A 12,426-nucleotide genomic window follows, 5' to 3' on the forward strand; every position below is an offset into this window, starting at 1 on the left:
ACATAGAATTAGTTTTAGTACTTGTGCCTATTTCGTAAAACATTTATAAAACAGCGCATGTATTCTCAGCCCAAAAATATATATAAAAGGGGAGTAATGAAACTCACTATACTGTATTTTGTAGTAAAAATACATATGACGTCATTGAACAAGTGCAATGTTGGCCTTGGATTCACGAACGTATCAATATTGAGATTCAATATTGCAGAAAAAGTACGTAGACGCAACGAAGATGATAAACACTAGTTTGACTCACGAGCAATACTCTCGATCAATACCCATAACCTCCATAGCTATAACCCATAATTTCCTTAGCTTTATCCCGTTTGAAAACTTATTTTGAAATCGTCTGAGTATAACTCCGCCGTAGTATTTTATGTATACTAATAATATCATGAAATAATACAAAGAAAATATATATGTGTAATTCGATTGAGAGAGTTTAGAGAAATATATTTTCAAGTTTCTATGAAATAATGAAACCTATTGAATTCTATTTATAATAGATTTTTGAATTATAAAAGTGAATTATTAAAGTATGAATTATTAAAGTGAATTATTAAAGTATGAATTATTAAAGTATGAAATTATTAAAGTGAATTATTAAAGTATGAATTATTAAAGTTAAAGTAAAGTAAAAGTAAACTAAAGGTAAAGTTAAAGTATAGTAAAAGTATAAAAAACTATGTATGTATAATACGCGTATAAATATATATAATATTAATTTAAATCGTTATATATATTTAATGAAATAAAATATAAATATCGTTATATTTATTATACTGGTTAAGTAATGAGTTGTCAAAAGTGATTCTAGATATTTATAAAAGTTATATACGTTTTAATAATAAAGTTCTTTTTAAACTGAAAACGTCTTTGTACGTTTGAAAATAGATTAATTGAATATTATGGAAACCAATTCTCCACTAACTTTTGTCTAACTTTCGTAAATGACACTTTTTGTTTTTATTTATAAATAGCTTTACAAATTATTCTGAATATCGTTAAAAGGAATATATTTTCACAAATCATAGTGGACCTCTCAACAGAGACTTGTAATCATAATTCAATGTTTCTGATAATTCAATCATTTAATATATTTTTTTTCGTCGAAAATCATATTGAAACAAATACGTTCGTGTAAAGTATTATACGTTTAATACTTTATTAATATTCTCAAGTTATAATATATATATACATATACATATCTATTTATATATAACGGTTCGTGAATCGTCGGAATTTGGTCGAGGTTATAATGAATGTATGAACACAGTTTAAAATTCTTGAGATTTAACTTAACAAACTTTGCTTATCGTGTCTGAATAATATAAAGATTAAAGTTTAAATTTGGTCGGAAATTTCCGAGTCGTCACACTCGGGTAACTGAGCTCGAGGACCAGGTGTCCCACATGATGGACATCCTTTACCCACCGTCACCTTAGGGTTATTGTAGGAGATCTCATTATGTAATCTCATTTGTAGTTTCATATATTACTTATGTATTGTACGAACATATGCGGATGTATGCAACTTATTATTAATGAATGGAACTTTGTGTTGTTTAATTCTTGCACGGTGTTCTATTTACATTACTGTATGATGATTTTGTGGTATCTGAATCTATTTGCGTTACTTAATTAACATGTGATGTGTTGATTCCATGTTGGTTACCATATACTGTATTACTATTATTTGAATACTGAATTTTGACTTGAGTCAAAATTTTTGTTTAGAACATCAATGGCCAACGGGAGATCAACGCCAACTGCATCACAGATCGAGGAAATGATCGCTGAACGTGTGGCCACAGCTTTAGCGGAAAGGAACCCCCAAGCTCCACCAGTTAACCAACCCATTCGTAATGGGTGCACATACAAAGACTTTCAAAGCTGCAAGCCGCACAACTTTAGTAGTACTGAGGGGCCGGTTGGTCTCACTAGGTGGTTTGAGAAATTAGAATCTATGTTCCGTGTTAGTAACTTCTCAGAGACGGACAAAACCAAGTATGCCTCATGTACTCTGTCTGATGGCGCCCTAACTTGGTGGAACACACTGGCTCAAGCCAAGGGTATTGACGAGGCGTATGCTACGCCGTGGGAAGAATTCAAGGGGGCCATGATTGAAGAGTGCTGTCCCCGAACAGAGATACAAAAAATGGAGATTGAGTTTGGCAGTTGAAGGTTGTGGGAAACGATCTCGATGGTTACAACCGTAGGTATCTGGAATTAGCTCTAATGTGTCCAACGATGGTTACCCAGGAGTTTAATCGGATGGAAAGGTACTTGTGGGGACTTCCTAAGTCCATTAAGGGAAATGTCACCTCGTCTAAGCCACCTAATGTCCCGAAAGCAATGCGCATGGCGCACACCTTAATGAACCAAATTATCAGCAATGAACTGGAGAAGGCAAAATCCGAAGCGGGTAGTAGTGATAAGCGTAAGTGGGACAACAACAAGGGGAGAGCCTATGATCAAACCCCTGCTAAGAGGCACAACAACAGTGGGAATCCCAATCCGAATACCAACTCGAACCCCAACTACAAAGGCAGTCTGCCACAGTGCAAGAGGTGCTACAAGCACCATACCAGGTACTGTAGCATTGTTTGTGAAAAGTGCAAAAGGACCGGGCATATTGGCAAGGACTGCAAGATCACCACCATGACTGGGAAGCCAAACCCCAATGGACCAAGAAAGTGTTATGAATGCGGACAGACGGGCCACTTCAGAAATGAGTGTCCCAACAAGCGAAAGGATGGTGGACCACCACATGGAAGAGTATTCAATGTAAATGCAAGGGATGCCCGTGAGAATCCCGACTTGGTCACAGGTATATTCACTATCAATAATTTATTAGCTTATGTCCTATTTGATACTGGTGCCGATAGAAGTTATGTATGTAGACAGTTTTTCTCTAAGATAAAGTGGTCATTAGTTCCTTTAAAGGAGAGTATGCTTGTAGATGTAGCCAATGGAAAACTTGAGAAAGTTGACCAAATTAGCCGAGGAGCTATTATCAACATAACTGGTGTGGATTTCGCGATTGACTTGATACCCATTAAGTTGGGAAGCTTTGATGTTATTGTCGGTATGGACTGGTTGACCAAGATAAGGGCTGACATTATCTGTGGAGATAAAGCTCTTCGTATACCACACGGAGACGGGGAGCCACTGATTATTTACGGGGAGAGATGTAGTTCGAAACTGAATCTCATTAGTTGCATGAAAGCATAAAAGATCATGAAGAAAGGACGTTTTGCTGTTTTGGCACATGTGAAAATGTTAGAAACTGAAGTGAAGAGCGTGGATGACGTACGAATTGTGAATGAATTTTCCAATGTCTTCCCGGAAGAATTTCCTGGATTACCTCCACCGAGAGCAGTGGAGCTTCAGATCAATTTAGTGCCAGGAGCTGCACCTGTAGCTCGCGCACCTTATCGACTCGTACCTTCCGAGATGCATGAGTTAGAGAGCCAATTACAAGAACTGCTAGACCGTGGATTTATCCAACCAAGTTTCTCGCCTTAGGGCGTACCTGTTTTATTTGTGAAGAAGAAGGACGGATCATTCCGCATGTGTATCGATGATGATGTAGCGTGAGGGTACGAAATAGTATTATTTTTAATACAAAATACTACAAAATATGACACAAGTTTTATTAATTTAAAAAATGGGATATACCTAAACCTTGCTACAACATTATAGGCAGTGTACCTAATCGTAGAGTAGTGTAGTTTTTAGTAAGTCCGGTTCGTTCCACAGGGAGCTAGTGATTACGTACTATTTTTATAAAACTATATTTATATAAATATATATATATATATATATATATATATATATATATATATATATATATATATATATATATATATATAAGTAGTAATATTATTTTAAAAGGGGGTTTTTTACCGTTTAATGACCGGTTTGTCGATTTTATATTTTTAAGCGTAAAGATAAATGACAATAATTAAAGTGCGTAAAATATATAAATGACGATAAATAAAATAACAATAAATAAAATTGCGATAGAATATGAAATAAAAGGATTATGCTTATTTAAACTCCCGTAATCATGATGTTTAACGTTTTGATTTTAATTAATTGTTACTCGGGTTAATTGTCCTTTGTCCTGGTTTATTTGATACCTATCTGGTTTTTGTCCATAATAGTCCATCGGTCATAAATATAAAGTGCGAGTGTCCTCGTCAAATTACCCTTATACCCGAAGTCAAATATTCCAACTAATTAAGGATTTAAACTGTGACGCAGTTATCACTTCTGTCAACAATTACACCAGTTATCACTGTATGTAATTCACCCCTGTTTTGATTAGATATGAATATTAATTTACCCACTTGATCAGTTTGAATAATCAATTACCCAACCCGAATAATTAATTAAATGATTATAATAGATTCCATATGAACGTCACTAAATAGGACAACCATAATCATTATTAATTATTAGGTTAATTAATTTGAAGATAGGTTCGACAGACTCCAATGAGTTGTCACTCAATTAGACAATACCCCCCATCTATTAATAGTCAATAGTCCAATTTTCACAAGTGTCGGTCTTTTGCCCAAACCTTAATTATGGTACAAAGTTCAATAACCCCGTCTTAATATTTTAGCCCAACATCATGATTACTTCGGCTCAAATAAGCATAATAATAACTTAGTTCCGAGACATTAAATTAAAAAGGAAGAACATAGCTTACAGTGGTGATTAATCGCGTAGCGTTGCACGGACAGAATTTTGACTTAAAACCCGTAAAATATTTCTTACAATAACCCAACCAAACCATAACTTTATTATTAAAATTAAATTATATTAAAATTATAATATAAATATATATTACATATTACAGAAGAGAGAAAGAAATATGAAGAAAGGTGTACATAAATCGATCAAATGAATTGCCTTTTATAGGCAAATATTGAATTGAAATTTTCACTTATGACCCCTTAACTATGCTCAATTAACAACTTTTTATTATTTATTATTATTCTTATTATGAATTATTTAAATATTATATTATATTCTTGTGCATAGTTGAATTGTACATTCAGCTCTGTTGCGTCGAGCGTTGATAGTTGGCTCGGGTACCGGTTCTGGATTTTCGAACGTCCTTTCGTATAATTTAATATCTTGTACTTTGCATTTTGTAACTTGTACTCTTGTTATTTTTAGACGTTTCTCATCAATAAATTGAACCTTTTGAATTGTATCTTGTACATTTGAGCTTTTTGGACGTTTGTGTCTTCAAATCTTCGTTTTCGCCTTTTATCTTCGCACTTATTTATTTAAACAATTACAATGAAAATATAATACAATTACATATGAAAACCTATTATTTAGAAGGGATATTGCTATGAAATATATGTTCCTTTTTAGCCTTATCAAATATCCCCACACTTGAGCGTTGCTTGTCCTCAAGCAATACAGAACTTGAAATAAAAACATACATGAATCACTTTTTTATTCATCACACTTTGTACATTAGTGATTTTGATATGGTGGTATAAACAATGATAGTAATGATAGAACCATGGTTAAAGGTGGGTGTGTCATCCACAGTTACCTCGGGTTTAGGTCAACGACACTTGCAATCAAATAGCCGATTTACTTTCGGTTTCCAAAGCAAAGTGCACATTTGAAAGGTGGTTTACAGTCCCACATGACTATGAAAATGTAGATCCTTAAGGAAATTGGATCTTTATGAAAACATTTGATCTTTTTGAAAATTTAATCTAGCTTTTACCCTAGATAAGTTTTCCGGAATAACCCTTCACCGGTGTTTGCAAAATATTTTTTTGGGTTGTGTGGGTTTCAGATTTGAAAATTTTAGCTCAACACTTGTGGTTTTGTGTTACCCACTTGCTAACCTTGTATTGGGAAAGCAACACGTCCAGTTTACTTGTTCCGTATATTACCTTTCGGTAAACTACCGTCCGGTTGTAAAGGAAAGCGATGAACAAGAAACTGTTAAGGCAATGTCTAATGACATGCATATGATTATGGTCTTAAAACGTGTCGGATGCTAGTACTATCCTTTGTAGGAGCAATAGTAAAGATCATCCTATGATTTTTCGGTCTGGCACAAGGTCATGTCTCTGACCATGCTATGCAACCACCGTTTCTTACGGTTGACACCCGATTTGGTTCAGGTGACCTAATGAATTCTGATGAATTCTCAGGATTTTACGTTCAATGGTAATGAACGCATTGAAAATAGGTTTTCAGAAAACAAATCGGTTTTATTTTTGATCAAAATATTTTCTCGTTCAAGCTCGAGTTTAGATATCATTGAATTCAATGAGTTTGTAATTCTCAATCTTTAAGGTCAATCTCTAGGATTGAGTAATATCAGTCTTAAAAGCTGATTTTTGATCTTTAAGGAGATTATCCTTTCTGGGAATTTGATTCATTAGTCTTATCAAGCTAATTTGCAAGGTACCCCCCATTGTGCGAGATAAATCCTTCTCATGGTTAGGATAAATCTGACCACATGGCAACCCTGTTTGATGCTGAGGTCCGTGGATTTCCTGCTGATTTTAGAGATGACTTTTCTAGATTTTTCGTCAACCTACAGCTGGTCTGGATGACAACTTCATGACCTAAATCAAGAAGCGCGTTTCTTTTTTGGAAGACTTTACTTCCTTTTAATGATGAAATTGATTCATCGTGTAGATCCATCTTTCTTACAGTAAATCGGGTAAACCAGTTAATTTAGTCCAAAGTAAAAGCACCTGCAATAACTTTACAAAAACATGTGATAGATAGTTTTTAATTGAATAACTTGGTACATTCTCCCCACATTTGGCTTTTTTCATGCGTCTTTTTATATCTTAATAAATAAATTCAAGCGTTTTAGTTGTTTCTCAATTTATGTCCTTTCCGAGGTAACAATAATTTCGGCATTAACACCTAGTTTTATCGTTCATAAATATGTATAAACATGATTTTGAATTCATTTAGTTAAAAAATTTTAAAATTTTCATAATATTTAGAAAATAAGCCAAGTATAAACCCGAGAGAATTTATAACCCTTCCCCACACTTGAGATCATGCAATGCCCTCATTTGCATGAAATCAGACTATAATTATAAATTCATGAGGGTGATTAGTGTAGGAAAGTGATTAAAAATACCCAGTTTGCAATTACAAAGCTCGTCGAATGATAGATGGCGCGCCTCATCGTTTATTCCTTCATTTATTATATCACATTTGTTGTTTTGCATCTTGTCGTTAAAATCAGTAGCTTTTGCTGAACTTAATGTTAGTCTTTGAAAGTGCGTTGTTTTACCCTGTTGTTTACATGATAAAATACAAACATATATACATATTTTTAAAGTTGGGTATATTACCCCACGTTCAAAAATTTATAAAATCAAATATTTTTTTTTTTGCATACTTTAAATCAATAAAATTAAAAATAATGATGACAAAATTTTTCGCCCCGCCCTCGGGTAAAGTAATTTCTGCTCAACGACCTAGTCTTCAACTCACGACGAATTTTAGAAATCATTTTTTTTCAACTTAATAAAATAAAGTAAATTTTTGTTTTTAAATTCACACAAAACTTAAAAAGAAAACATATTAATTTCATATAAAACCTAAAAAACAAAAAAAATTCAGAATGGAGGGAGAAAACTAGTTCTTTAGTGTCTGCTAGTGGAAAAGACCAATCGGATTCCATTCTCGGAACTACACGAGAACAGAACAACTAACTCCAAACAGCATTTTCTTTTTAGAATATTTGAATCTCCTCACACTTAGGTAGATGTGGTGTCGAAATTGTGATTAACTTCATCGTCAATTTCTCTTGGACCATAATCAACTTGCATATCTGTGACTTTTGCTTTAAGCCAGTGACCAGCTTTTTCCGTAATATCCACAAATTCAACTAGCTTCGCTGTGACAACCCGAAAATTTCCAACTAAATTTAAACTTTAATCTTTATATGTTTCCGACACGATAAGCAATATTTGTTAAGTAAAATTTCAAGAATTTTAAACTATGTTCATACATTCATTCAACCTCGACCAAGTTCCAACGATTCACGAACCATTAAACGAATATGATTATATATGTATATGTGTATATATATTATAACTTGAAACGTAAATAAAATATTAGATTAAATACTTTATATGATTATATCTGTTTCAAAATGTTTATCAATGGAATTAGAAGATAAGATCAAATTATTGAATTATCAGATATATTGAATTATGATTACAAGTCTCTGTTGAAAGGCCCACGTTGATTTGAGAAATCTTTCCATTTTAACAATATTCGAAAAATGGTAAAGTGATTTATAAATAAGAATAAATTGTCAATCATTGAGAACTAGACAAAGGATAGTGGAAGATTGAATCTCATAAAGACTCGATTGATCTATTTAGTTTCAAACGTACAAAAAACGTTTTCAGTTTAAAAAGAACTTTATTATTAAAACGTATATAACTTTTATAAATATCTAGAACCACTTTTGACAACTCATTACTTAACTAGTATGATAAAGATAACGATATTTATATTTTATTTTATTAAATATATATAACGATTTAAATTAATATTATATATATTTATACGCGTATTATACGTACATAGTTTTATACTTTTACTATACTTAAACTTTACCTTTACTTTATTTTTACTTTACTTTAACTTTAATAATTCACTTTAATAATTCATACTTTAATAATTCACTTTAATAATTCATACTTTAATAATTCACTTTAATAATTCATACTTTAATAATTCACTTTAATAATTCACTTTAATAATTTAAAAATCTATTATAAATAGAATTCAATAGATTTCATTATTTCATAGAAACTTGAAAATATTTTTCTCTAAACTCTCTCAATCGATATACATATATATATTTACTCCGTATTATTTCAAGATATTATTAGTATACATAAAATATTACTACGGAGTGCTGTCCGAGTGATTTCGAAATTGTTTTTCGAGTGGGATATGATTAAGGAAATTATGGGTTATAGCTTTGGAGGTGATTGAGTATGGTTCATGGGTATGCTCGTGAGGTTAATATAGTGTTTATCATTTCCGTTGCGTCTACGTACTTTTCCTGCAATATTGAATCTCAATATTGATACGTGAGTACTCATAATTTAACTTTTACATACTAATAGTGTATCCCTGACTAGTGCTCGAGTATTTAGGATTATGCATGCTTGTACTTTTGATATTGCCCTTAGACAGGTTAGGTTGAATCTTGAATTAGTTACACTTGCGGTTGAAATAAGGTATAAGATATGCATGTCCTTGGAAAGCTAGCGAAAATTCAAGAACTTTTCCTTTAGATATCGAATGGTTTCGATGAACGGATTAGAAGTTATAATCAATTGAATTTTCGATATTTTTATTAAAAATGATTATTATTATCGTCATTTTTATCGTCGTTCTAGTTTTATCTTATTATTATCATTATTATTATTATCTTTATCAATAAAAGGGATTTATCATTAAAAATTGTTATTTTTTTTATTATTACTATCGTTATTATCGTTAAAGTTATAATTAGTATTATTATTATTATCCAATTATTATTATTATTATTGGTATTATTATTATTATCATTATTAATATATATATCATTATTTAAAAATGGTTATTGTTATTGTTATTATTATTATTACTATATTATCATTAAGATAATTAATAGTATTATCGTTAATAATGTTATAGTAACTATCATTATTAATATTAGTGTAATTAAAATAAATATTTGTAACACCTAATTATTTTGATTACTATTATTATCATTATTATGAAAACGATATAAAAGACGATTAAAAGCTATTAAACGAAACGATTAGGAAATAATGGGTAAGAGTATCATGATGAAATTAAAATATTATAAGATATTGATTTAGATAAAATTATTGTTCTTATTATTTTTATCATTACTATTATTATTAAAAGTATCGTTAGTATTAAAACTATCATTTTAACAAAAATTATCATTTTAATAGACATGTCATTGTTACTATAAAATATCATTATTATTATTATTTTAAATAGAATTATTATTTTAAAGATAATATTAAAAATTATCGTAAATATTAAAGTTATCATAATTAGAATTATCGTTTTATCATAATGTCATCTTAGTAATTATAAATATTGATATTTTTATAATAATTATTATTATTACAAAATAATACAACTTTTACTTACTATCATTATAGATATTATTTTATCAAATAAATATGTGATACAAACATATTTTACTACGTGTAATAACTTACTTTAATAATACCTATCATATTATCTTTATAATATTAAATGAACCCTATAAATTTTATTACTTAATATATATAAAAGTATATTTTATTATATAAATTTAATATAAAATTTTATTTATTAATAAATAAATTATATTATTTACTCTAATAAATGTTTTATAAATATTTAAAAATATAAAATGACGATATTTAAACTATATATTAATCATGTATAGATTTTTGGAAATTATTTTGAGTCAAATTTACTTTTATTGACTTTTGCATATTAGTCTCGAGCATTAGGATTGTGGTACACTATGACTTAACCTAATTTGTTAGACAAATATTGACCAACACATAAATATATATAATTAATTTAGGTTCGTGAATCCGAGGCCAACCTTGCACTTGTTCAATGACGTTATATGTATTTTTACTACGAAATACAGTATGGTGAGTTTCATTTGCCTTTTTACCCTTTATATTTTTGGGACTGAGAATACATGCGCTTTTATAAAAGTTTGACGAAATAGACACAAGTAATTGAAACTACATTCTATGGTTGAATTATCGAAATCGAATATGCCCCTTTTTATTAAAGTCTGGTAATCTAAGAATTAGGGAACAGACACCCTAATTGACGCGAATCCTAAAGATAGATCTATTGGGCCTAACAAACCCCATCCAAAGTACCGGATGCTTTAGTACTTCGAAATTTATATCATGTCCAAAGGAGGATCCCGGAATGATAGGGGATATTCTTATATGTATCTAGTTAATGTCGGTTACCAGGTGTTCACCATATGAATGATTATTTTTGTCTCTATGCATGGGACGTATATTTATGAGAACTGGAAATGAAATTCTTGTGGTCTATTAAAATGATGGAAATAAATGATTATGATAAACTAATGAACTCACCAACCTTTTGGTTGACACTTTAAAGCATGTTTATTCTCAGGTGTTAAAGAAATCTTCCGCTGTGCATTTGCTCATTTTAAAGATATTACTTGGAGTCTTTCATAGCATATTTCGAAGAACGTTGCATTCGAGTCATTGAGTTCATCAAAGATTATTATTAAATCAATTTATAGTTGGATAGTTGATATTATGAAATGGTATGCATGCCTGTCAATTTTCGATGTAAAGAAAGATTGTCTTTTAAAAACGAATGCAATGTTTGTAAAATGTATCATATAGAGGTCAAATACCTCGCAATGTAATCAACTATTGTGAATCGTTTATAATGTATATGAACGGGTCCTTTCATTCGCCTCTTCTTTAGGTGACAGATTGGATACTAACCGGTTATATAACTTAAAGTTCCCCTTACTTTTAGCATCAATAACCCGTTTAAAAAGTTTCTTCATTGAACTGTTAATAACGGGGTCATTTAATTTCGTATCAACTATGGGGTTCTTTATTATCAAGTCATCATTAGGTGTTACTTCATTTTCCCCACACTTAGGCGTTCTATTATTGTTAAGCATTACCGTTGAAGTTGGTAAAACAACATGGTTCTTACCAATCGTTTTTGTCGGTTCGACGGTTTTGGTTTGTGGATATTTAGACTTTCGAATCATAAAGGTGATCGATTTCTCATCATTACTAAGTGTCATTCTACCCTTTCTTACATCAAATAACGCCCCGGTGGACGCTAAGAATGGTCGACCTAAAATTAGAGGAACGTTTGAGTCCTCTTCTATGTCAATGACAATGAATTCGACTAGAAAGGTTAAATTACCTACTTGAACGGGTAGGTTGTCAGCAATTCCAACTGGGTGCTTAATGGTTTGATCAATGAGTCGAACACTCATATCCGTTGGAGTTAACTCACCTACACCTAATCTCTTATATAATGAAAGAGGCATAACACTCACACTTGAACCTAAATCTGCTAGTGCATCATACATGACACAGTCACTAAGTAGACAAGGAACAATAAATTCACCTGGATCACCTATCCTAGGTAGAGGTTTTGGTGGAACTGTCTTCACCGGGTTTACTTCTACGGTTTTTATTTCTTGCACTTTCTTATTCTTCTTCTTCTTCTTTCCAGAGGTATCACAAACTTTATTACCTATTACTTGCTCATACTCAACTCCTTTTCTTGGAAACGGGATGGGTGGTCTGTATGGTGCCACCACTGGCTTTACATACTCGGG

Source organism: Rutidosis leptorrhynchoides, chromosome 6, assembly GCF_046630445.1.
Source record: "Rutidosis leptorrhynchoides isolate AG116_Rl617_1_P2 chromosome 6, CSIRO_AGI_Rlap_v1, whole genome shotgun sequence".
In the NCBI taxonomy this organism is placed as follows: domain Eukaryota; kingdom Viridiplantae; phylum Streptophyta; class Magnoliopsida; order Asterales; family Asteraceae; genus Rutidosis; species Rutidosis leptorrhynchoides.